The 27,967-nt window shown below is 42.5% G+C and overlaps 1 protein-coding gene across 6 annotated transcripts in view; it reads right to left on the reverse strand.

Annotated features, from left to right (window-relative positions):
* adcy7 (adenylate cyclase 7) overlaps positions 1-27,967 on the reverse strand; it is a 173,507-nt gene that overhangs the window by 102,919 nt on the left and 42,621 nt on the right. The window contains exon 2 of one of the 6 annotated variants that reach the window (XM_059992882.1): positions 26,860-26,929. The exons of 3 other annotated variants lie outside the window; for them this stretch is intronic. The gene's annotated coding sequence lies outside the window, so the exon portion shown is untranslated. Of the gene's footprint in view, positions 1-3,309; positions 3,336-12,739; positions 12,815-26,859; positions 26,930-27,967 lie in introns of those variants that run through there. 2 more of the 6 variants (XM_059992881.1, XM_059992883.1) reach the window with 2 other exon arrangements.

Below are 27,967 nucleotides of genomic sequence, written 5' to 3' on the forward strand. Positions count from 1 at the left end.
TCCCCTTGTGTTTGACATCCCAAAGTGCAAAACTTCACACTTATCCTGATTAAACTCTTGTTATTTCTCTGCCCATGTCTATAACTGATTAATATTCTGCTGTATTCTTTAATATCTTTTCACACTGTCAACAATTTTGTGTCATCTGCAAATTTACTAACCCAATCATCAATATTTTCATCCATCGCATTCATATACAGCAGTAGAGGCCCTGTACCAATCTCAGAGTAACTTCAAACAACACACACAAAATGCTGGTAGAACACAGCAGGCCAGGCAGCATCTTTATAGATGGTTTCGGGTCTCGGCCCGAAACGTCAACAGTGCTTCTCCTTATAGATGCTGCCTGGCCTGCTGTTTTCCACCAGCATTTTGTGTGTGTTGTTTGAAATTCCAGCATCTGCAGATTTCCTCGTGTTTGCAGAGTAACTGCAGCCAGAATAACTATCTTTCACTGGAAGAAGTCAGTAAAGAGTATATTAGAGGCAGACCCCAATGATTCATGTGAGTAGTTAACACACACTGTTCCAAAGAAGTCTAAGGAAAAAGTCAGAAATACATTTGTTAAATTTGAAAGAGAAAAATATAAATATTTTGAAACAGAGGAAAGTAAATGACACAAGACAAATTAAAAATCAGGAATTTGTTAAACATCCCTTGTCAAAAATAGCAAGTGAATTCTTGAGAACATGTTGTGTGCTGTTAACTTCATTAACTTTCTGCCCAACTTGCCACTCTTCTGTGCTGAACAAATTCTACAGGGGCACATTGACTTCAGAACTTCTAACCATACAGTGATGACTCAGGGTCTTGACTTTTTTTCACACGTTTTAGGATTAGATGCTTGTGATACAGGATATCTCCGTCACATTGAGAAGGTATCAGCCTTTGTAGAGAATTGTAGCGCTGGTGTGCAGAGTGGAGACTTCCCAACATTCTGGGACTGCCTACCCCCCTTTCAGAATAACTTTACCAATATATCAGGTCAGTGGATGCATCCTGACAAATGCATTTTTGATTAAAAAAAATAAAAGGGATATAGTCATTGAACATCACAGCACTCACCACAATAATGTGTGTTTGTGTACTACATTTAATCTTTAACTTGGTGATAAAATGCAAAGATAAAAAAATTGAGTCCAAATGTTTAGTCATTTTGAACACTTCCCTGGTCATTGAATGGCTGAATGGTTGATATATGTTAAGTAAACATTAACAAGCTAAATTCATATACAAATGAAGAGTCCTTTTCAGCTGAGGTACATATAGCAAAAAAATCTGCTGCAATGGCCATGCCTATAGATTACCAAATGAAATTTACTTCCGTATGCACGGGTACATTATGCACTGGTGAAATAAAAACACTTAGCAGCAGCATCACAGGCACATATTGAATTGGAGTTGAATTGAATTGGCTTACTGTTGTCGTTTGATCCGGGGAACAATGAATATGCTTGTCTCGCATACTATTCATAGCAGTCAAATCATTGCAAGGTACAAGGTAAAAGGTACAAGGTCAAACAGTAACAGAAACACAGCATCAAATAAGCAAAATTCACAAGCAGTACAGAAGTGACACACAAACTAATTGCGAGAATGAACACAACCAGAACAGAAAAAAATCAAAGACCGTTTTAGTGTGAAGTGATCAAGGTGCTAACCGTCTTGCTAAACTGTAGTGATGAGGGTTTTGCCACTTGGTTCAGGAATTGAATGGCTGAAGGGAAGCAACTGTTCTTCAGCCCAATTGTGTGGAACTTCAAGCTTCTGCATCTCCAGTGACGGCTGAAAAAGTACAGCTGCAATGTTTAGGGGCAATACTGTTTTAAACCTCCATCTTCTTGCCCTTCCGACATACAGAATTTCCTTGTTTTTCACTGCCTTCGATGGGAAGAAATTATTCCTCTGATAATAGCCACATTAGATCTATCATACATACTAAAAGATCGTTTGAATCCGGAGCGATATGAGCCTTTTACTAATCCCTTTTGCCTTCATCGGGTCTATATCCCACACTGCCTTTCCCGATTAACTATCTGTCTAAATGCCTCTTAAAGGTAATAACTATACAGTTGGACCTCCTGATCCGCAAGGAATTGGTTCCAAGACCCCCCACCCCACCACAGATACCAAAAAACACAGATGCTCAAGTCCCTTCTATAACCTGGCTTAGAGCGGTGGTCTTCAGGACCCAGCGGAACCCCAGACTTTATTTAACATGTTCAGTGCAGTGGACATTAGGACCCAGCGGTGCAGCTCTGAATCTGCAGTGTTTCTGTTCACGAAAATAATCACGATCACGATTGAAAATAAGGTGGAAGTAGTAAAGTGATCAGAAAGAGGTGAAACGCCATCAGTCATTGGAAAAGCGTTAGACTACAGTCGATCAACGATCGGAACAATTTTAATAGAGCATGTGAAAGGACCTGCCCCGATGAAAGCTACAATTATTACTAAGCAACACAGTGGTTTAATTGTTGAAATACGTATGTTTCTTAAGTGTTTTAGATGCATAGAAAGGTAAAATGTGTACTATATACTAAGAAAAACATTTGACTAACTGACGCTAAATAATACTGGATGTACCTGTTCCAGCTTCAAATCCGACTTAAAGACGGACTCAGGAATGGAACTCATTCATAACCCGGGGACTGCCTGTACTTTTAAGTCTTTTCTAGATTACTTATAATACCTAATACAATGTAAATGCTATGTAAATAGTTGTTATACTGTATTGTTTAGGGAATAATGACAAGAAAAAATAGTCTGTGCATGCTCAAACAATGAGTGCTGGAGAGAGAACTTCTGGGTTTTCCCGATCCGCGGTTGGTTGAATCCGCGCATGTGGAATCCACGGATAAGGAGGGCCGACTGTATCTGATTCTACCACCAACTCTGGCAGCTCTAGATATCCACCACTCTCTGTGTAAAAACACTTACCCTTCAAATCCCTCTAAAAATCCTCCTCTCACCTTAAATCTATACACTCTTGTTTTTGATAACCCTAGCACAGAAAAGGATTTTCTATGTCTAACCTATCCATGGCCCTCATAATCTTTTATACCCCTGTCAGGTCCCCCCTCAGTCTCCTTCATTCCTGGGAAAACAAACCCAGCCCTGTCGAATTACTAAATTCCAGCAATTCAGGCAGTATCCTGGCGAATCTCCTCTGCAATCGCTCCAGTACAGTCACATCCTTCTTGTAACACGGTGATCAGAATGGCAGACTGTACTCCTAGTGCACCCCAATCAGTGTTTTGGAAAGATTTAGCATAATGTTAAAACCTTTATTATATTCTATGTCCTTACCAGTGAAGGCAAACATGCCACAAGCCTACTTCTTCACCCGTGTTGCTTCTATCAGGGAACTATGGACTTAGGCCCCAAAGTCTGTTCTCTGCTAATCAGTTAAAATTCCATTCTACTCATTAACATCCTACTGAATTAACATTTGACAAAAAAACAAGGTAAACCTTTGTGGACAAAGGGCAAGGAGAAGAAAGAGAAAAGATACTTGAGGTCAAACAGTTCCCCTGGAAATAATTCTTTCACACGGTAGAATGCCTTGGTTAGTCCACATGATGGGACTTGCACCTAAAGGTTAACCTGAAGTAAATGCTACATGAAATGGGCTTTACAAATAACAGGTGCAGCCAACTGTACTAACATAGACATAGGCACCCAGAAGCACCCAAGAATGGGCACTAAAAGAAGAGGAAGTTAACTGTTCATATATAGACCAAGATATAAAAATTGCTTCATACGATAAACTTTTTTTATTACAATACATATTGAATCTAATTAATCTAAAACCATTGTGCATGAGCTACCTATCAGAAAGAAAGAAGCCACTGGTCTATCATACAGACGTCAAGCAGATTGCAATGTGCACAGAACTATCTTGCACAATCGAGACCCGTGTATAAATTGGGCCACTCCCATCAAAGCAGCTGGAACTGCTGAGCTACACACTACTCTGGCACAGGTAAAAAGGAAATGGTTACTGGGCCTCTGACCAGTTGGTCTTGCTGCAGGAAGGGCCCCCCCCCCCCCCCTCAAGGTATATGGCTCGAGCTCATTCTTCAAGATCTTTTTCTGTCCAAACACATCCAATGGATCCTAACCCGATCTCACTACCTGACCATCATATTATTGGGACTCTCATCCGAACACCAACTACCTAATCATACAGTGACCATTTTCCACCACCACCATTCAACCTTCCCATCTTCAAATACTGCCCCATTCCATGACTTCAGACCCAATCCAGATATCGGTGGCACAGGTTTGGACACCTTACATCAGCTTACATCAAATGGATAAAGAATGAAAATTCTGGTTTCTTGCAACTCACCTGGTGCCCTCAGTTTTTAATTACACTTGCTTATGCACTGAAACTGGATCACACAGCTTTTGAACTTGCAAAGATATTGTACAATAACTAGATAACAGGATTGCAGCTCAGCTTTGAATAATTGGATCCATCGTGGGATTTGAAATGTGCGAGATAATTAGAAGAACATATATACAGATATAATCAGAACCCACTCTAAAGGATAACCTCTGGTAAAAAAGATGCAGTATAAAATTGGGTCAGTTGAACAGACTGAAAGTAGCAGGAAGATTAAGCACAAATATTCAAAGTTTTAATGCTAAAACAGGAAAAACATCAAAATCAAAAATTGAAACTTTGATTACCAGTTACAGAGAATGAAAACAACTTGGAAACTCAGAATGGAAGCTCCCTAAAAATAAAGTGAGAAACAGCAGCAAATATGTAAGTGAGTGAAATTGGTACAGCAGCAACATTCTAATAGACAGAAACAGACTACACCTATGATCACACTCCCAAGAACATCTAGTCAGATACAAAGGTCTAAAAATAAATCCTAAGATGGCCGTCTGTGATAAAACTAAAACTAGTGACAAAGATGAATGAAACAAGAATCACTGGGGAAAGAATTTATGTAAAGACTACAACTAACTTTCATTTTAGGATTATGGATTCCAGTGTGCAGCAGAACTTCAAACCACAACCATCTTTGCCTCAGGTTTACAATGGAAGGGCACAGATAAAGAGAACTTAAGAAAACATATGTGGTTAATAATAAAAAGAGAAAGCAGAGCCTTGCAGGTATACTAATAAAGTAGTGGAGCATTAAGAGGGTGGGTTCACTCAAAAATGAAGATAATTTGATCACGAGGGCAAACGGGAAACAGCAGAGTTGCTTCACAAGTAACTTGGATCAGTATTTACCAGAATGGGGAGAGTTAAAGATTTGCAGATGAAAGGAAATGAAATCTATGGACTAAAATCAAGAGAAGGAGGTCTGATCAGTTCTTGTGCAGGATCAGATGGCACACAGCCCAAATTTAAAATAAGTGTTAGTACTATGAAGCCAGAAGGGTTATGGGAATAGGATGTGGGCACACCAACGAATTTGTCAAAACTGCATGATTTTGGAATTAATAAACCAAATGCAAATACCAAAATGTTCACTATAACTCCACAAACACATGATTGGTTTACATCAGGAATGCTATTAATATAGTTTTGCATGCCCTATGATGTTGAGGATACGTTAGCTTCGGAGAAATTCCTTCCCAGGGTACAAGTATGCTGACAAGAATGGAGAGTGAGGGGGCGGAGTGTCGAGTTGTGAGGAAAGGTCAGACTGATACCAGACAAGCATTTGATACAGAATTTCAAAACTAGAAATGTGCTGGACAAAGTACACATGTTTTAATCTAACAATGGATATTATAGAAGATAAGAAAATAAGCTTGTATGCTTAAGTGGGGAAAGGTGAGAAGGAGAAATTTTGATGAAGTGTTTATCATGAGGATTGCTTTAACACAGTAGTTCTCAACCACTTTCTGCTTGTTGCCCACTTCTGATTTTCGGTTAATTCTGAGGTCCCCACCCTCCATAGTTTCCATTAGCTACTGAAGTTTTTTTGTGTCAATTGTACTAATTATTCTAATATACAATATAATTTACATTTAGACAGGTTAAATGTTAAATATCTGAAAAATAAAACTATCTCAAAGCTCCGAATAGAATATTTTATTTATTATATATATTCTTCCAACCAGCAATGAAAAAAAACACAATATCGTTACTTCAGGTATTCAGTGAAATCCTTGTGACTGATGCAAACTAGAAAATTTTTGAATATCTGGTTGCAACTTGGTTGAAGATGACTGGAGATCCAATTAAAATCAATTTTGCTTTCTCCCAGAGCTGTGAAAACTTACTTTGAATATCACTAGTTATCCAGAAACTTTGCTTGCTGTGCTTGAATTTTGCTTGAGCTCTTATATCACTCTGCAGCTCACTAAGACATTCTCGCAATGTGACATTAACACCATCCACATCCACCCCAAATGGATCCACCGCCCAATATGGATCATGCTTCTCCAGCAGGTCTCCGACCTGAAATTCCATATCAGACTGCGATTGTTTCAAATTATCAAGGTGTGCAATCAGATCCTCATCTTGTAATTCTAGTTTACGAGTGGCCAGTGAAGGAAATTGCAGCAACTTGCGACATCCAATCTTTCTGCTGAGAAGTTTCAGTTTTCCAAGGAAAGTGGTAATAATAGTCTCTTTGCACAACGTGAGAGCGGAGATTTTTTCCCTTGTAACTGTTTAATAAATTCAGTTGTTCAAGTACATCTGACAGTTAAAGTATGTCAGACTTAGTAGCGACAATTTGTTCTCCAAGCTGCTTATCACTTAGAAATGCTACAAAACTCTCAAGAAAACTGATTGAACTTCCTTTCGAGTGTGCTAAGTATCAGGGGTCGAAATTGTAGTGGTGGATAGTGATAGACTACACACCCTCTCACCTTTCTGCAACTTAGCCATTTCTGGCAAGTGACCCCACTGCAGTAACTGCAACCTTTAAATCGCATTTTATAACTTCTACAACATGCACGGAACAGTGGAAGGCAAAGGCAGCCAGCCTCCTGTTGCATTCTTGCTGATTTGCCATGCTGCAGACAGCCCCGCCTAATCTGCAGTTTGTGATTTTGGAACAGGGCTCAGCAGGCTGCCCTGCAGGGTGTAACTGGTGATTTGTGCGAGGGCAAGGAGGAGCTGAGATAACAATCGACTCCCCCCACACACACACAAAGATGTTTTGCTGCATAATCTAGCATATTTTTCCATTCATTTCATTCAGGGTTCCAACTGAATAGCATATATTCATTTTTTATTTATTTTAGTAAAATTTCATTAAAACAATAGCCAATTCAGAAACTGCTGTGGTCCCTCGTTCCTTGTATTTTTACTTGTGGCCCCTACATAATCCAGCATTGCCACCTGGGGGCGGGGGGGGGGGGGCATCTGGCCAGCATTGAGAACCACTGCTTTATTATATGGATTTACAGAATTAAGATTCCAAACCAAACACTGTACTGTTATTTTAAGAAAATAAGTTATTCACAGGAAACAGGAAAAGTGTTGGAGTTCAGGACGAGAGCAGAGATGTAACATGACAGGGTAGTAATTAATATGCTTACAGGTCATAGGCTCCTCAGCCTACAAAAACATCCTCTCCATCAAGCCTTGTCTAACCTAAGAATTTGGCATATTTAATGAAATCTCCTCCCTTTCTTCTAAACTCCAAAAACAGAACACAGAGAACAGAGAAAATCTACAGCACATTATAGGCACTTTGGCCCACAATGTTATGCTGACCATGTAACCCACTCTAGAAGCTGCTAGAATTTCCCTACCGCATAGCCCTCTATTTTATTAAGCTCCATATACCATTTAAAAGTCTCTTAAAAGACTCTATTGTATCCACCTCTACCACCTTCACTGGTAGTGCCATCCATTCACTCACTACTCCCTGTATGGAAAAACTCACCCTGACATCCCCCTTCTTCCAACCACCTTAAAAATATGCCCCATTTCAGCCCAGGGCTCTCCACACAATCCTTGCCTCTCATCATCTTACACACCTCTATCGGGTCACCTCTCATCCCCTGTCACTCTAAGGAGAAAAGGCCATGTTCCCCCAACCTAGTTCTCGCTCTCCAATCAGGCAACATCCTTGCAAATTTCCTCTGCACTCTATAGCATCCAAATCCTTCCTGTAATGAGGTGACCGGAACTGAACACAAGTACTCCAAGTGAGGTCTAACTAAGATCTTGTATAGCTGTAACATTACCTCACGGCTCTTGAACTCAATTCCACGGTCTACTCAATCTCCCCTCATGCAGCTGAAGGCCATCTTTGTTACCAGTCAAGTGAGTATTCATTGCTCCCCCTCTGCAGCAAACACATCCTTAGTGTTTTTTTAGGTAAGCAGAACAGAACGGTATGCCATAGACCAGATAGTGTCTTACCCCAATTGCAATAGGACTTCCATATTCCCATATTCAAATTCCCCTGTAAAAATGACTTTCTCTTGATTTCATAGTTTGATGGTGCAATTTAAGTTCAACAACTTGTGCAAAAGTCTGTTTAATGAAATGTTCCAAGCATTCTACACTGCCGATATCAAAGTAAATTTTAGCTAACATTAGAAGTTAGGGTGAATAATCTGGCATTTAAGGTGATGAAGTTTAAAGAGTCTTAAAATGGAAGAGATCTACTGGATGAAAAGGACAGCATCGGGCCTAGGCTGCTGAGGGCAGAACTGCAACTGCACTGATTAAAGAATGCTAAAGAGGACAGAATTGAAAAAAGTAACAGAAAACTGCAGGGCTGTAAAAGATTCTGGAATTAGGGAGGAAAGTATCACTCTCATTGAGATCAGCGCAGATTAGGTTTGAATAGGAAATTAATTACATTTATATCCCCATGGAATATTAATTTACCCACGAGGACGTGGACATTTTTGCTTCTATAAAATTGTCATAAGGCATTATACCACACTTCTAATGAAGGGCACCTTATGTTCACCCTGATTCTCTTTCCACAGATGCTGCCTGACCTGATGAATATTTCTAACATTTTCCATTGTTATTTGGGAAATGTACTATATGGCAGAGAACAGCAGATGATAGAAGGCAGATATCATTACTATTGTGGAAGCAGCAGCGGAGCGAGAACTCTCAACTGCACAGTTAAAAATGTTTTAGTGCAACACGAGTACTGTTACACTCGGTCACTAATTTATTAGATAAACCTGTTCGTTAAAGCAATTATCTAATCAGCCAATCAAGTGGCAGAAACTCAATGCATAAAAGCATGTAGACATGGTCTAAAGGTTCAGTCATTGTTCACACCAAACATCAGAATGGAGGAGAAATGTTATCCAAGTTGCTAATGCGAGGTCCGGGACTCTGCTGGGAAGAACAGGCCCCCAGTCCTCGTGGTCACGTTGCCGATGGTCATTGGCAGGGCCGTCTTAAAACGCTCGGCAGAGGATGGTGCTCGGAGAAGCTGTGCCTGAGGGGATGGTCGTCGGCTCGGAGGTTCGATGGACTCGGAGTCCGCTGTGGTCGGGTCGCTTTCGGTGTGTGCTGCGTCTCAGAGGCTGAGTCGGGCAGCGCCGTGGAAGTCCATATCGGGGGTATTCCCCTCTGCCGCTGGCGTGAGATGATGAGTCTATTGGGACCCTGGGGACTTGTGTGGTGATGTCTTCTGAACTTATAGTCCTTTAACATCTTTGGACTATTTATACTGTGTCCATGGTCTGTTTTTTTATCAATTATGCTATTGTTTGCACTGTTGTAACTATGTGGTTTTGTGCAGGTCTTGTAGCTTTAGTTTTTGGTCTTGTTTGTCTGGTGGCTTTGGAGCTCCTTTCTGGGGAACGCGCTAAGACGGTGGCACGATATTAATACACAGCAGCCTCTCCGGACTCTGGATTGGGGATTGCCAAACGTTATGTGGATTTTCTGGTGTAGTCTGTTTTGTCATATGCTTTTGTGATATCATTCTGGGGGAACATTGTCTCATTTTTTAACTGCATTGCATTTGTGGTTTCTAAATGACAATGAACTGAATCTGAAGTGACTTTGACCATAGAATGATTGTTGCCAGATGGTGTGGCTTGAGAATCTCAGAAACCCTGGGATTTTTATGCACAACAGTCTCTAGAGTTTACAGAGAATGGGGTGAAAAATTAAAAGAAAACATCCAGTGAGTGACAGTTCTGTGGGCCAAAATGCCTTGTTAATGAGAGAGGTCAGAGGAGAATGGCCAGATTGGCCAAAGCTGACAGGAAGGTGACAGTGGCTCAAATAACCACGTGTTACAACAGTGAGAGCATCTTTTAGTACACATGTCGAAACTTCAAGTGGATGGGCTACAGCAGAAGAGCATGAACCTAAAAAAGTGGACGTTGAGGATATGTTGCAATTTCTTGCATTGTTTTTTAACACGTAGACCAGCAGATGCATTCTTTGAGGCCTGTTCCTAAAGCAACATCCTTCTAGCTCCAGGGGAATGTTACTGGTGAATGAATAAATGCAGCAATGGGAAGACGGCTCTGCCAAGGGGTGAGAGATATTTGAAGAAAAATGGTACATCTAAGCTTTCTATATGCAAAAGTGCCGTGGTCAAAGACTGGCACTTCTAGCAAGAATACTGAGACTGAATACATGTGCTTTGGAGGTACATGCATACATGGACTAAATACCTGTACTGTGGGACACGTACAGGGACCAAGTACCTGTTCTTTGAGGGGAGCCTGCTAGACAAGTAAATGCATGCACCCAATCTTCCTACTCCATCAGATGAAGGAAGCGAAGAACAAGTCTCTTTGAGTACAACAGAGCTCAAATGTCTTCCCTAACGCAGCACTGAGCGGGCAAATGGAGCTGCAACAGCAGCTAGAATGTTCCAGAGTCTTGGAACCTGTTACAATGATCCTAATCTCAACAGTAAAATCTGTCAAGGCACAATTCAAGTTAGATTTCAGGTCGCAGTAGGGTGACAAGTTTCAGTAAGGAGAATTGCCATTTCCGCGTTAGTTCCACGGTTTCAAGGAAATAGTGTTAGCAAAACATTGCTATATGAATAAGCAAGACATTGTTTTTCACACTAGTAAGATTGGAAATCTCAAGGTGGAAGACTAATTTTGCGACTTATACGATTCATGATATTCACATGAGTTTTACATTAGGAAAGAGTGCTTGGGAAAAGAGAAATCCCAATGAGATGACTGATTACCCCAATGAGACCCAAAAATGTGTGCAAAATGTTCTACTGCCTTGCTAACGCAATCACAAACGAGAAAATCTGCAGATGCTGAAAACCCAAGTGACAAACACAAAATGCCAGAGGAATTCAGCAGGCCAGGCCTCCAACTTGATGGCATGAACACTGACTTCTCTAACTTCCGTTAATGCCCCTCCTCCCCTGCTTACCACATCCCTGATATATTTAGTTGTTTGCCTGTTCTCCATCTCCCTCTGGTGCTCTTCCCCCTCCCCACTTTCTTTCTCCAGCGGCCTCCCGTCCCATGATCCTTTCCCTTCTCCAGCTCTGTATCACTTTCGCCAATCACCTTTCCAGCTCTTAGTTTCACCCCACCCCCTCCAGTCTTCTCCGATCATTTTGCATTTCCTCCTCCCCCCTCTACTTTCAAATCTCTTACTATCTTTCCTTTCGGTTAGTCCTGACGAAGGGTCTAGGCCCGAAATGTTGACAGTGCTTCTCCCTATAGATGCTGCCTGGCCTGCTGTGTTCTACCAGCATGTTGTGTGTGTTGTTTACATTACTACTCATCTTTTCTTCTCCAATCCTGTCGAAGGGTCTCAGCCCGAAATGTCGACTGCACTTTTTTCCTCAGATGCTGCCTGGCCTGCTGAGTTCGTCCAGCATTTTGTGTGTTACCACTTTGTTAAACCACTTTTCCACAACATATTGACTTATTCCCCCCCCCGCCCCCTCCCCAAGAGGTGGGTGAAAAAAATTTGCAGCTTAAAGTGTACGCAAAAATGCTTAAAATGAGTTTGAAAGGAATTGTGTGCAGCGGGTAGTGATGCTGGCTTACTGCTCTGGGTTTAACCCTAATTACTGCCTCTATTCATGTAGAATTTGCATATGCTGCCCATAACTACATGCAATCCCATCCCCTCAGCACTTTGGTTTCTCCCATCTCTCAAAGTTATAGAGGTTAGTAGTTTAATCAGTGACAGTAAATTAGCCCCGCTGTCAGTGCTTGTTGGAAACATTGACAGAAAGAAGGTGGGTAGGCAGGGGGTATTAATAGAAAATTGAGAGAGCAAAAGCTACAAGGAAGCTAGTGAGAGAATGAGATTGATGCAAGGATTCAATGGGCTGAATGGCCTTTTCGATATTACATGAAATAAATTGTCAGAGATTTTACCTAGACGTTTCTGAATATTACTGCTGTGCATCTCCTAACCTTCTAAATAGACCTATGGTTAGAGTCTTTGGAACTTCAGTAACTAGTACTTCAAATACCTGCTTGATAGGCAGCGTAATCTTGTATAAATCCGAACTGACTTGAATTTGAATCTCAATTGTCACATTAGAAAAAAGATTAAATTTGATCAGATTTGTGGATCAAAATATCATTCACCCAATGGAAAAATAAAGCAAAATATAATAAGCAATATTATTAGATTTCTTAGATAAACCAAAGTTTTTGAAGAAACTATAAGTCAGTGAAGTTAATGACTGCCACTTAAATATCCACAAGTAACCGAAGAACAAATACAATAATCCCCTTATATTGGCCAAGAATTCATAATACCAGACATAATCTCATTTAAATGCTTTGATCACAATTTTTTCATTCGACTTACCTGAATAACATACAAGCTTTGGCAACTGCCAATCCAAAAATGTGCAGCTTTCCACAGTTCCACCCAGAAATCTATTACTTATCTAAACTGCATATTGGGTAACTGAACAAAGTTTTAACTTTACTTATTACAAATAGTGCTGACACAGCCACAAGATGTTCAACTCATTTACAGTATGAAGTCCACACACAATATTTGATGTGTTTTTTGAATGCAATGATGACATTTCGTATTTAACGTGTTCAGAGCACATCTGTTCATAGAAACTTTAAGTATACAATACAGAAGCAAACATAAGCAATCATACAGAACCAAATGATTTAAATCTACAAGTAAAATATTTGATCTAATGTATAGAGTTATAAAACAAGGAGTTAAGGAAGGGAAGCATTGACTCACAACTATCAGAGCAAAGTTCTATACAAACAATATTAATTTTTCAATACAGAAAATGAAATCGCATTTGGCAATTACAATAATCCTAAACATACATCAAACAGTTTAAGAGCTTCAAAAAAATGTAATAAATTTCCAGTCAAAAGAATTACCTGAAACTAGTTGGTAAATAGACTCGTTATCCATTTACAAGACCTGAGCTTTAATGGCAAGATCAGCAGCTATCATTCATCCCTATCTGTATGGGAGAAGGTGAGAATGAGCCACTTTCTTGAACTGTTACAGCCTATGTACTGAGGATACCCACATACTGCAGCAATGGAGGAGAGGAAACTTGGAGGCGGTGAGCATCCATAAACCCATTGCTCTTCCTCATCCAGCTGACTGGGCTCAGAGTTTGAGAAGTGATGTTGGCGCTTTAAGGTCTTGCCTTCCTCAATTATACAAACGTAATTTGCTGAAGTTGTGGTTCGTCATTTAAATTCATTCCTTTTATAAGAGCAGCTTTGAAAACAGACACAATATTGGGCTGGATTATACCCAAAAATAAAGCTTTGAAACAGGAACTGCATAATTTCCAGTTCATTTCAACTCAACAATCATATTGTCAGCCCTTTACAGCAAACAACAGCAACTCCACATCGGTTGCTAAGGAAAATGGCAGCAAATGAAGAGGAAAGTGCTGCCAGATTCACCAACACGTTTACAGTCTGAAAACAGTATGGGAATCCAAATCATTTCTGATAAAGCCACCAGACTCCAGGCCTGAATTCTGTGTAGGGTCAGAGGTTAGACGCAGAGTCACGTTCTGTACTACAACTATGGAAGTCAAGAAGGTGCTGAACTGCACAATGCTGACATTCTCTAGAACCATGAAATGAAATGAAATCCAAACCTAGGCATTTCCAGCTCAGGTTTCTAGCCTTTAGTATAATTTGTTCCCCATCTCTTCTCTCCGACTATTGTTGTAATAGACAATAGAAAATAGGTGCAGAAGTAGACCATTCGGCCCTTCGAGTCTGCACCGCCATTTTGAGATCATGGCTGATCTCTACTGTCAATACCCAGTTCCTGCTTTGTCCCCATATCCCTTGATTCCCCTATCCATAAGATACCTATCTAGCTCCTTCTTGAAAGCATCCAGAGAACTGGCCTCCATTACCTTCCAAGGCAGTGCATTCCAGACCCCCACAACTCTCTGGGAGAAGAAGTTTTTCCTTAACTCTGTCCTAAATGACCTACCCCTTATTCTCAAACCATGCCCTCTGGTACTGGACACTCCCAGCATCTGGAACATATTTCCTGCCTCTATCTTGTCCAATCCCTTAATAATCTTGTATGTTTCAATCAGATCCTCTCTCAATCTCCTTAATTCCAGCATGTACAAGCCCAGTCTGTCTAACCTCTCTGCATAAGACAGTCCAGACATCCCAGGAATTAACCTCGTGAATCTACGTTGCACTTCCTCTACAGCCAGGATGTCCCTTAACCCTGGAGACCAAAACTGTACACAATACTCCAGGTGTGGTCTCACCAGGGCTCTGAACAAATGCAAGAGGATTTCCTTGCTCTTGTACTCAATTCCCTTTGTAATAAAGGCCAACATTCCATTAGCCTTCTTCACTGCCTGCTGCACTTGCTCATTCACCTTCAGTGACTGATGAACAAGGACTCCTAGATCTCTTTGTATTTCTCCCTTACCTAACTCTACACCATTCAGATAATAATCTGCCTTCCTGTTCTTACTCCCAAAGTGGATAACCTCACACTTATTCACATTAAACATCAACTGCCAATTATCTGCCCACTCACCCAGCCTATCCAAGTCACCATGAATTCTCCTAACATCCTCATCACATGTCACACTGCCACCCAGCTTAGTATCATCAGCAAATTTGCTGATGTTATTCTCAATGCCTTCATCTAAATCATTGACATAAATTGTCAACAGCTGTGGGTCCCAATACCGAGCCCTGTGGCACCCCACTAGTCACCACCTGCTATTCCGAGAAACACCCATTCACCGCTACCCTTTGCTTTCTATCTGCCAACCAGTTTTCTATCCATGTCACTGTCTTCCCCCTGATGCCCTGAGCTTTGATTTTACCCACCAATCTCCTATGTGGGACCTTATCAAATGCCTTCTGAAAATCAAGGTACACTATATCCACTGGATCTCCCCCGTCTAACTTCCTGGTTACATCCTCGAAAAACTCCAACAGATTAGTCAAGCATGATTTACCCTTGGTAAATCCATGCTGGCTCGGCCCAATCCTATCACTGCTATATAGATATGCCACTATTTCATCCCTAATAATGGACTCTAGCATCTTCCCCAACACTGACGTCAGGCTGACAGGTCGATAGTTCTCTGTTTTCTCCCTCCTTCCTTTCTTAAAAAGTGGGATAACATTAGCCATTCTCCAATCCTCAGGAACTGATCCTGAATCTAAGGAACATTGGAAAATGATTACCAATGCATCCACTATTTCCAGGGCCACCTCCTTTAGTACCCTAGGATGCAGACCATCTGGACCTGGGGATTTATCAGCCTTCAGTCCCATCAGTCTTCTCATCACCGTTTCCTTCCTAATGTCAATCTGTTTCATTTCCTCTGTTACCCTATGTCCCTGGCCCATCCATACATCTGGGAGATTGCTTGTGTCTTCCTTAATGAAAACAGATCTAAAGTACTCATTAAATTCTTCTGCCATTTCTGTTTCCCATAACAATTTCACCCAATTCATTCTTCAAGGGCCCAACATTGTTCTTAACTATCTTCTTTCTCTTCACATACCTAAAAAAGCTTTTGCTATCTTCCTTTATATTCCTGGCTAGCTTGCGTTCGTACCTCATTTTTTCTCCCCGTATTGCCTTTTTAGTTAAGTTCTGTTGTTCCTTAAAAACTTCCCAATCATCTGTCCTCCCACTCACCTTAGCTCTGTCATACTTTTTTTTTAATGCTATGCAATCTCTGACTTCCTTTGTCAACCACTGTGGCCCCTTTCCCCCCTTTGAATCCTTCCTTCTCTGGGGGATGAACTGATTTTGCACCTTGTGCATTATTCCCAAGAATACCTGCCATTGCTGTTCCACTGTCTTTTCTGCTAGGCTATCCGTCCAGTCAACTTTGGCCAGCTCCTCCCTCATGGCTCCATAGTTTCCCCTGATCAACTGCAACACTGACACCTCCAAGCTGCCCTTATCCTTCTCAAATTGCAGATAAAAACTTATCATATTATGATCACTACCTCCTAATGGCTCCTTTACTGCAAGATCGCTTATCAAATCCTGTTCATTACATAACACTAAATCCAGAATAGTCTTGTCCCTGGTCGGCTCACGTGCAAGCTGTTCCAAGAATGTATTCCATAGGCACTCTACAAACTCCCTATCTTGTGGTCCAGCACCAACCTGATTCTCCCAGTTCACTTGCATGTTGAAATCCCCCATAACTACTGCGACATTACCTTTGCCACATGCCAATGTTAACTCCCTATTCAACTTGCACCCAATATCCATGCTACTGTTTGGTGGCCTGTAGACAACACCCATTTGGGTCCTTTTGCCCTTACTATTCCTCAGCTCTATCCACACAGTCTCTACTTCTCCTGACCCTATGTCCCCCCTTGCAAAGGACTGAATCTCATTCCTCACCAACAGGGCCACCCCACCCCCTCTGCCCACATTTCTGTCCCTACGATAGCACGTATATCCTTGTACATTTATTTCCCAGGTCTGATCTCCCTGCAGCCATGTCTCCTTTATCCCAACAACATCATAGTTACCCATTCACACCTGGGCTTCAAGCTCATCCGCCTTATTTCTGACACCGTGCATTCAGATATAGAATTTTTAGCCCATTTCTCCTCTCTCTGTTTGAATCGCTGCCTATTGTGCTTAACCCAGGCATAATAAAACAATACTATTATGCCTTTCCAACCGCACTGACAAATTTCTTCAATATCTTTTGTACATTCGTCCTTCCGTGCTGCTTTTTGCAAGACTTGTACAGGCTGCTGCTCTTTGAATTATATGTTTACTTATCTTGGCACGCATGAGTTTAGCCTGAACTCAGGTTTTTAAAGGTAGTATTTACCCTGCATACCTACAACTTCTGCAGAGATCCTTACAAAGGAAGGCCCCAACAAACCGTGTAGCCTGCCAGCTCCTTTGCTCTAATGCCAATCTTTCACCGACATGATGACTGAGTGTCCCACAGAATATCAACTAATCTTTTCAAATGCTTTCAGTATTTTCTAATGAGGTGCTGTTGAAAATTTCCGTGCTTGTGTTGCTCTCAAAGTCATCTTTGTTCATGTTCTGACTCCCGATTCTAATTAATTCCTCTTCCAAAATAATGCTAAATGTAGTCACTCTATGGTCACCGTCCAGAGGTACTTTATGGATTCATATTTCTTGTACATGTTTGGATCAAGAAAAGCAGTGAAAAACTGTGACTAGTTTTGTGCTGTTGAAAAACTGTTCATGCATTTGGATCTGGGAACACAAATTTGTTTAAAAGAAAACAACATTCTATGCATCTTGAAATGGGAGGGGTAGATTCCTAACAAATTATCTGGTATAAGTTTGAATGAACTTGTTCATCTTGATCTTGTTCTTCATCTTGTGCATCATCCTCTCATCAGACTCTTAACTCATCCTTTGGCCTTTCACCTCTTGAGATAAACTGGAGGTCTCATTATACCCTTGGTGCAAATTTGGGGGGGGGGGGAAGGGAAGCACCATCATTCCTGAAACCAGGTATAAAGAAAAGAAATCACTTTGTCATAAAGAGGAATTTGACTGAACATGACGTCAAGGAGATTGGATAATACCAGAAACAAAAAATCAAAACTTTAAATAATGAAAGCCATTTTAGTCTATAAAAAGTTCTTCTAGCCCAATACACCACTGGAGAAGATCTCCAAGGCTGTGACCTAGCAGAACTTGAAGGCTATTCATTAATAGCCTTCAAGATTCATTAATAGCCTTCAAGATAAGATCACATGCAGCAACACTTGCATGCGTTGGAACAATTTTCAAAGCCATTTGCAGCAAGATAGGGATACGATGTAACATGGACCGATAAGTGCCAAGTAATATTCACACCAGGCAATTACTACCTTTAACACGATAGGACCTAATCACACTTGTGACATTCAACAGCATTGCATTGCCAAGAATCCACTACAGCACCTAACCGTGACTTGCATCTTCGGAAACAGCTCTATTTCCATCTTTAATATCTCTATTTTTCACTTTCAGGGTTCTTTTGAAGACCCTGATCTGAAGTTATTACAGTTCTTTGCGGGAATGGGATCTGCTCTCAGGGTTTCATGAATGGCCATTGTTCGGCAAGCCAAGAGCTTGGCCTAAGAGCGTTGCTTGCTTTCAGAGGGCTGAGATCTAGTGGCTCTGGAGATGGGTGGATCAAAGGTTGGTGTCACAGCAGGAGATCAGTGTGTCATCGGGGGAGTTGGAAGATCTATGGCTGTGTGCCCAAGAGACCCTAGATCTTTGGGCACGGAGCTCGGAAAAAGCGACGCAACAGACTTTTAACATCGTAAACCAGCGAGTTGTTTATGTCTCCCCTCTCGCTGTGAAAAGGAGACTTCCCTTTCTCCCTCATTAAGTAGAGAGAGAGAGAGCCTGTGGTATGTTGAATACTGGGTGAATGAGTAGTCTTTGGGGTAATTACAAGACTGGGTCTTTGCTCATGCTTGAGTGCTCAATGGCGAGTGCCAATGCTTTTTTTTGCTGGTGGGGGGAGGAGGGGATTGATGCTTGCTGCCGCTTACGTGCGGGAGGGAGGGGAGCTGGGGGGGGATTTGGGTTCTAACACTTAACTATCGTTCATTCTTTGGGGGCACTCCTCTGTTTTTGTGGATGGTTGCAAAGAGAAAGCATTTCAGAATATATATTGTATACATTTCTCTGACATTAAATGTACCTATTGAAACCTTCGAATCACAGTCGTGGAAATCATCTAATTCTCTCACATAAGTATTTTTATTCATGCAAGAACAATGAAGGAATACCTTCCACGTGCCTGAATGGGTACAGCTTCAACAATACTCAGAAAGTTCGATGTTCTCCAGGACAAAGCAAACCATTTTATTGGCACATTATTCATCACATTAAAAATTCCAACCCAAACAGGCGATGGCAATGATCTATACGTTTATACTGCTAATAGCTTGCAAAGGGATTTTTAACTGTACCTCCCAAACATTTGACATCTAACACTTAGAAAGCCAAGGGCAGCAGATGCAAGTGTAACTCTCACTTCGGCTAGCAGCTAAATATAGAGGGTGATAGCCCCCGGCCCAGCCAAACTTAGAAATCTCATTTGAGTGGATGCTGTGTAATGTGTCCCCTGTTACAAATCAGTACCCCGAAATAACAAACAGTATACAATATGTAATTAAACGGTTAAGCTTTATAATTCTTACTTTGACTATATGGTTAGTAAAGAAAACAAAAAAAAGGGGCCCAATCTGAAACAGTCTATTGCGCAATGTTGGAGCTCACTGAGAAGCCAATTGCCCACCATCGACCTCCTCTGATTGTCGCTGCCCTTCGGACCCTTGCCTCAAGTCCACCCCATCCGGCGGTCTACCAACTCCCTCCATTCGCGTCTCCTCTCCTCATCTCTCCCCGGCAAAAGACCGTGAAAATCTCTCTTCCAGACTCATAGGAAAGAACAACAGCATTCCAAACCCCGTTATCTCTAGTCATAACCCAAACATTGCTGCTACAGAGAAACCATTACATTATCAGTAAAACCTTACAGCATGTTACACAGCAGTGAAACCCTACAGTACGCTACACAAGCAAATTCCACTGTCACCTGCAAACTCTTCTCCATTTCACACATTGATCCAACATCACTGCTCTTTCATTGGCAAGAGTTGAGATTTACGACTCTCAACACTGAAGCACTGTGTTACTATCCGAGACAGAAATTGTCAGCGTAATTCTGTACGACTCTCTCTCAATGGAATGGGATGGACGAAAAATGCAGGCCTTGCCAGCACTACTACTAATGGCAAAAAAATCCAAGAAAAAACTATCTGCCTTTCATGCTACATCACCTTAATCTACAAACACTTTGAGGCAGATCCACCTGCTCATCCTGAACCGCAATGCTCCTAAAAAAAACTTTATGTTATTCTCAATAATTTAATCCACAAGCCGATCTGTTCTCCTGTCTCTTGAACACTCTTGGTGTCTCTCAGCTCCTCTGTGTACCATCGCCCGAGGCTCTTAACTGGTTGGTCCTGAATGGATGGAATCTCCTCTCCACAAAGGGTGAGATGAAAGCTTTCCTCTCCTAAGAACAAGGCTCCTTGACTTCTTGGTCTTGAACTTCATTCTTCCCCAATCCATTAGCTCCTCGAGTCTAGATAGTACGCTTTCCACTGCCTCCGTGCTCGGACCCAAAAGGGTGAGATCGTCCATGAACGCACGCATTGGTGGCAACTCCCCTCTGCCATCAAGTACGACACCTGGTCCCACTGATTCTGCAGCCCTCACAATGACCTCCATGGCTAACACAAAAAGGATGGGTGAAATCGCACATCCTGTTGGGATACCAATGTCCAAGCTCTGCCACCCGGTTGTAAATTGCTGAGTGGAAAAGCCCATCTGGAAATCGTTATAGTACTGCATAACGAAGTTCCTCTCCTTAGCAGGAATTCATAGGAATTCCATCGCAAACTCAATCAGGGCATGGGGAACGGAACCATACGCATTTGCAAGATCAAGCCAAACTACAGCCAGGTTTCTTCTCAACCTTTTCGACTCCTGAATGGCATGTCATATCATACTAGTATGTTCAAGGCATCCCAGGAAGCCTGGCATTCCTGCCTTCTGCACAGATGTATTTACCAATCCATTCCCTGTCACAAATGAAGATATTCTTTCTGCTAGAATGCCAAACATAATCTTCCTCTCTACATTCAGGAGTGAAGTTGGTCGGAACTGATTCAATGTAATAGAATTCTCATCCTTTGGGATGTATACTCCTTCAGTCTCACTCCATGACAAAGGAACAACACCTCGTCTCCACACCACCTTTAACAATCTCCACAAGTATTTCCTCAGCGAACACCTTATACAGCACTCCATTAGGTCCTGGCACTGAACCTGACCTTGCCTTTCTGATGAACCGTTCAACTTCTGCCAATTTGGGTTCTGACAGATCGAACTTCAATCCTGGCTTGGTAGGCTTCACAAGCCTGGAAATGTCAAACAAAGGAGTCTCCCGCTGTTCGTTAGAGTGCTGGCCAGGCGATCCTCAAGCCTGGAAATGTCAAACAAAGGAGTCTCCCGCTGTTCGTTAGAGTGCTGGCCAGGCGATCCTCAAGCCTGGAAATGTCAAACAAAGGAGTCTCCCGCTGTCCGTTAGAGTGCTGGCCAGGCGATCCTCAAGCCTGGAAATGTCAAACAAAGGAGTCTCCCGCTGTCCGTTAGAGTGCTGGCCAGGCGATCCTCAAGCCTGGAAATGTCAAACAAAGGAGTCTCCCGCTGTTCGTTAGAGTGCTGGCCAGGCGATCCTCAAGCCTGGAAATGTCAAACAAAGGAGTCTCCCGCTGTTCGTTAGAGTGCTGGCCAGGCGATCCTCAAGCCTGGAAATGTCAAACAAAGGAGTCTCCCGCTGTTCGTTAGAGTGCTGGCCAGGCGATCCTCAAGCCTGGAAATGTCAAACAAAGGAGTCTCCCGCTGTTCGTTAGAGTGCTGGCCAGGCGATCCTCAAGCCTGGAAATGTCAAACAAAGGAGTCTCCCGCTGTTCGTTAGAGTGCTGGCCAGGCGATCCTCAAGCCTGGAAATGTCAAACAAAGGAGTCTCCCGCTGTCCGTTAGAGTGCTGGCCAGGCGATCCTCAAGCCTGGAAATGTCAAACAAAGGAGTCTCCCGCTGTCCGTTAGAGTGCTGGCCAGGCGATCCTCAAGCCTGGAAATGTCAAACAAAGGAGTCTCCCGCTGTTCGTTAGAGTGCTGGCCAGGCGATCCTCAAGCCTGGAAATGTCAAACAAAGGAGTCTCCCGCTGTTCGTTAGAGTGCTGGCCAGGCGATCCTCAAGCCTGGAAATGTCAAACAAAGGAGTCTCCCGCTGTTCGTTAGAGTGCTGGCCAGGCGATCCTCAAGCCTGGAAATGTCAAACAAAGGAGTCTCCCGCTGTTCGTTAGAGTGCTGGCCAGGCGATCCTCAAGCCTGGAAATGTCAAACAAAGGAGTCTCCCGCTGTTCGTTAGAGTGCTGGCCAGGCGATCCTCAAGCCTGGAAATGTCAAACAAAGGAGTCTCCCGCTGTTCGTTAGAGTGCTGGCCAGGCGATCCTCAAGCCTGGAAATGTCAAACAAAGGAGTCTCCCGCTGTTCGTTAGAGTGCTGGCCAGGCGATCCTCAAGCCTGGAAATGTCAAACAAAGGAGTCCCCCGCTGTTCGTTAGAGTGCTGGCCAGGCGATCCTCAAGCCTGGAAATGTCAAACAAAGGAGTCCCCCGCTGTTCGTTAGAGTGCTGGCCAGGCGATCCTCAAGCCTGGAAATGTCAAACAAAGGAGTCTCCCGCTGTTCGTTAGAGTGCTGGCCAGGCGATCCTCAAGCCTGGAAATGTCAAACAAAGGAGTCTCCCGCTGTTCGTTAGAGTGCTGGCCAGGCGATCCTCAAGCCTGGAAATGTCAAACAAAGGAGTCTCCCGCTGTTCGTTAGAGTGCTGGCCAGGCGATCCTCAAGCCTGGAAATGTCAAACAAAGGAGTCTCCCGCTGTTCGTTAGAGTGCTGGCCAGGCGATCCTCAAGCCTGGAAATGTCAAACAAAGGAGTCCCCCGCTGTTCGTTAGAGTGCTGGCCAGGCGATCCTCAAGCCTGGAAATGTCAAACAAAGGAGTCCCCCGCTGTTCGTTAGAGTGCTGGCCAGGCGATCCTCAAGCCTGGAAATGTCAAACAAAGGAGTCTCCCGCTGTTCGTTAGAGTGCTGGCCAGGCGATCCTCAAGCCTGGAAATGTCAAACAAAGGAGTCTCCCGCTGTTCGTTAGAGTGCTGGCCAGGCGATCCTCAAGCCTGGAAATGTCAAACAAAGGAGTCTCCCGCTGTTCGTTAGAGTGCTGGCCAGGCGATCCTCAAGCCTGGAAATGTCAAACAAAGGAGTCTCCCGCTGTTCGTTAGAGTGCTGGCCAGGCGATCCTCAAGCCTGGAAATGTCAAACAAAGGAGTCCCCCGCTGTTCGTTAGAGTGCTGGCCAGGCGATCCTCAAGCCTGGAAATGTCAAACAAAGGAGTCCCCCGCTGTTCGTTAGAGTGCTGGCCAGGCGATCCTCAAGCCTGGAAATGTCAAACAAAGGAGTCTCCCGCTGTTCGTTAGAGTGCTGGCCAGGCGATCCTCAAGCCTGGAAATGTCAAACAAAGGAGTCTCCCGCTGTTCGTTAGAGTGCTGGCCAGGCGATCCTCAAGCCTGGAAATGTCAAACAAAGGAGTCCCCCGCTGTTCGTTAGAGTGCTGGCCAGGCGATCCTCAAGCCTGGAAATGTCAAACAAAGGAGTCTCCCGCTGTCCGTTAGAGTGCTGGCCAGGCGATCCTCAAGCCTGGAAATGTCAAACAAAGGAGTCTCCCGCTGTCCGTTAGAGTGCTGGCCAGGCGATCCTCAAGTTCTTGAGAGATGTTGAGCTGCTCACTCTTACTTTGTTCTAACAATTTCTTTGTGAACTGGTGAGGGTTCTCAAAGAACGACTTTCTTGCATTCTCTCTCTTCTTTCTCATTTTACGTTGTGACTCTGCACGATGGAGTGATGCTAATTTTAATCAAAAATGCTCTCGGAGATCAGCAAGCCCTAGCTTGTCACCCTCACTTGCTACCTTCCACCTCTGTCTCAATGATCTAAGCTCTCTCCTCAGCCTACTAATCTCCTTCTGGTGCCTGCCTGGCGTCTGTGTAGGCTTTGCTTTCTTCAACTCAACCACACCAAACCAGTACTTTCCAACATCGTAAATCATATCGCCCATCATATGCTCCCCTGAGAGTGTTCTCCAACATCTTACTGATATCCTCATCAAACACACGCCAAGCCTTCTCATCTGCCTTTGCTGGCCACTTGACTTTCCTCTTCTTTTCTACCACCTCACCACCGCCCTCATGCGAAGGATCTACCTGGGTACCGCGGTATGAAACCCGACCTGGGTTATCTCTCATCTGACCTGGAGTATAAATAATTATTAATACAATTTTGGAACAGTGTCAGTGTTGAAGCAATAATAAAAAAAGAATGCAACGTTTTTCCATTATTGAGATTTTGAAACTGAATGTTAATAGCAAATAGTGAACAGGAATTTAAAACACAGTATCTGGTCAGCTCTGCTTTAAATGATAAGCATAGTCCTTGTGGTTTATGAATTAAGATGATCAGCAACATGCCTTATGTCTTTTCCACCACCCTATCAACTAATGTTGTCAATTTCAATAAACTTACTGCATATTAAGTTGATAATCATCCCAATTACTGAACCATAAGGCAGAAGCATATTATTTGTTTCTGTAGTTGTAGAAAAATTCTAAAAGTAGTTATAAAAACTACGATAAGTAAACACATGACAAAACTAATAGAAAGACCACTTGGGATTGAGCTAGACATCACCTGCTCTTCCTAACAAGAGGTCCACGTACGTCCTCAGGAGAGCCATCTGACGAGAGAAGTGACAATTCTGGACCAAACCAATGAAGGGTGCTCGACAGCAGTGGCTGGGCTTGAATGCCATCACCTCCTACGAAGTGAGACCAAGCAACAAGGTCTTGCTCCCAGACGAGCTCAAAGCCTTTTATGCTCGCGTTGACCATCAAAACATGGAGACACATTCAGAAACCCCCACAGACCCCGACAACCCTGTGATTTCAGTCTCTGAGGCTGAAATGAGAGCATTCTTCAAAGTGGTGAAGCAGCTGGCCCAAAAGCGGTACCTGGCTGAGAGCTACAGACCTGCGCTGATCAACTGGCTGGAGTGTTCACTGATATCTTTAACCTCTCGCTTCAGAACCTGCTTCAAACAGGTTTCAATTATACTGGTGTCCAAGAAGAACGTTGTAACATGCCTCAGTAACTATTATCCAGTAGCACTTACATCCTCTGTGATAAAGTGCTTTGAGAAGTTGGTGATGAAACATATCAACTCCTGCCTGAAAAGCAACTTGGAACCACTCCAATTTGCCTACTGGAGCAACAGGTCAACAGCAGATGCCATTTCATTGGCTCTTCGCCCAACCCTGGAACATTTGGATAGTGAAGATACATATATCACAATGCACTTCATTAACTACAGCTCAGCATTCAATACTATTATCCCTTCAAAACTAATCAATAAGCTCCAAGACCTAGGCCTCAATTCCCCGGCGTAACTGGATCCTCAATTTCCTTCCCTGTAGTCTCTAGTAACTTTGGATTTACAACAACATTTCCTCCACAATCTCCATCAGCACAGGGATGTGTGCTTAACCCCCTGCTCTACTTGCTTTACATTTATGACTGTCAGGCTAAGCACAGCTCTAATAACATATTTAAGTTTGCTGATGACACCACTATCGTTAGCAGAATTAAAGGCCGTGATGAATCAGCACATAGGAGGGAGATTGAAAATCTGGCTGAGTGTGCAACAACAACAGACTCTCACTCAATATCAGCAAGATCAAAGAGCTGATTATTAGTTTCAAGAGAAGGAAACTGGAGGTCTATAATCCAATCTTCATCAGGGTATTAGAGGTAGAGATGGTCAGCAACTTTAAATTCCTCAGTGTTATCATTTCAGAGGTTCTGCCCTAGATCCAGCCATTACAAAGAAAGCACAGCAGTGTCTCTATTCCTTTAGAAGTTTGCGAAGATTTGGCATGGCATCTAAAACCTTGAGAAACGTTTATAGAAATGTGGTGGAGAGTATATTGACAGAATGCATCGTGGCCTGGTATGGGAACACCAATGCTCTTGAAGGGAAAAGCTTATAAAAAGTAGTGTTTACAGCCCAGTCCTTTGCAGGTAAAGCCCTCCTGACCAAAGAGCACATCTACATGGAGCACCTTCGCAGGAAAGCTGCATCCATCTCTGAGGATGGATGGATCCACCACCTAGGCCATGCTCTCTTCTCGCTGTTGCCATGAGGAAGGAGTTACAGGAGCCTCAAGACCCACGCCCACAGGTTCAGGAATGGTTATTACCCTTCAACCATCAGGCCCTGGAACAGAGGGTATAACTTCTCCCAACTTCACTCACCCCAACGCTGAACTGTTCCCACAATCTATTGTCTCACGGTCAAGGATTCTTCATCTCAAGTTCTCAATATTTATTCTTTATTTATTATTAATATTTTATTTCTGTTTCTTTGCATTTACTGTGAATGCAGCAAGAAAATGAATCTCAGTGTTGTATTCGGTGACGTATTTATGTACTTTGATAATAAATTTACTTTAAACTTTGACTTTGCTAAGTCATCTTCATTAATATCTGTGGGATTGTGTCCAAATTGTAAATGATATCCCATTGATTAGTTATACAATAGCCAGACACAAGGAAAATTTTGTACATATGCCAATAAGCCAAAACCCCAAAATCTGCAATCACTCTTATGTGGATGTATCCTTAGATACCTCCTTCCAATGCGCTACTGGATGTAGTGGCTTTGAAAGTGCTATACACGCTGGACCACATAGTAGCAGGGCAAAAGGGAAAAGGAAACCTCACACTGACCATCATTATGAGTCCTCCTCCAGCAGATAAATCAGTATTCCTCCATTTTGAGCATCACTTGGAAGAACCACTGAAAGCAAAACATACCTTGAGTGAGAAACTATTGTGCAAACAAGCAAGTGTACCTTTGTGGTACCACAACCGAATGAGTTGGCAAAATCCTTGGACATAACAGCCAGAACTGGGGATGGAACATCTGGGGAAGGATTGGACTCAATAAACCCTACCAGTGCCAATTTAACTATTCATAATAGATTTATGTAATAACCAGCTTCTAGAGAAATTGTCCCAAGTACACCCTATCCCTTCTGCTAAATCTAGCAGCTCAGAACTAGAAATTCGCTTCGATCTGTGGATTGTCAGAAATGTGTCCTTTGCAGTTTCGTTTTCCAACCTTTCAATTTCATTGACTTTTCTGATTCAGAGGAAAATTTCATTTTCATAAGTAACCCATTTGAATTCAAAACTTGGAACAAATCTGGCAAGTCTCCAGAAATGGCTCAAGAGCTTCTGTTATCCAAAGACAGGTTCACGCCAAGCTTGCAACATCCCCAGATGCTGCACAGCAGATTCCTAGTTGGATCCTACAGCCTGCAAGTTTTAATGATCTAGTAAGCACACAGTCTTCCAGATGTGCTAACATCTAACCTACCCAAAGATAAGTTGATAAAAATGTATAGCTTTTATCACCATCTCTCACCTAACAGATAGATTTGAAACACACAAGCACAAAGCAGTAGCTAAACCGTCTATTTAATTGGTTTTGAAGTATTGTGGCAAATTCAAATAAAAATAGAGTCAATAATTAACTGACTTCTGTACTCTACAACCCAAATACCGAATTACACATTTAAACCACACCACATCCTGATTAAATAAATTACAATACATTCAGATTACATTTGCAGTCAATGCATACACTTGTTATTAAAACACCAGTGGTTTTCTATGGAATACCATCTAGTTCATTAACTCTAAAATTACGCGAAGTATCATACCTCATAGTGACAGCCAATATTTAATCTGTAGTCGATTCTACCTTTAAATTGAAGTGCTACCGATCAGTTCAGATGTCCTTTGGAGGAGGGGTGGGTAGATTTAAATGCAA

The sequence above is a fragment of the Hypanus sabinus genome, chromosome 17, assembly GCF_030144855.1.
Source record: "Hypanus sabinus isolate sHypSab1 chromosome 17, sHypSab1.hap1, whole genome shotgun sequence".
Taxonomy (NCBI): Eukaryota; Metazoa; Chordata; class Chondrichthyes; order Myliobatiformes; family Dasyatidae; genus Hypanus; species Hypanus sabinus.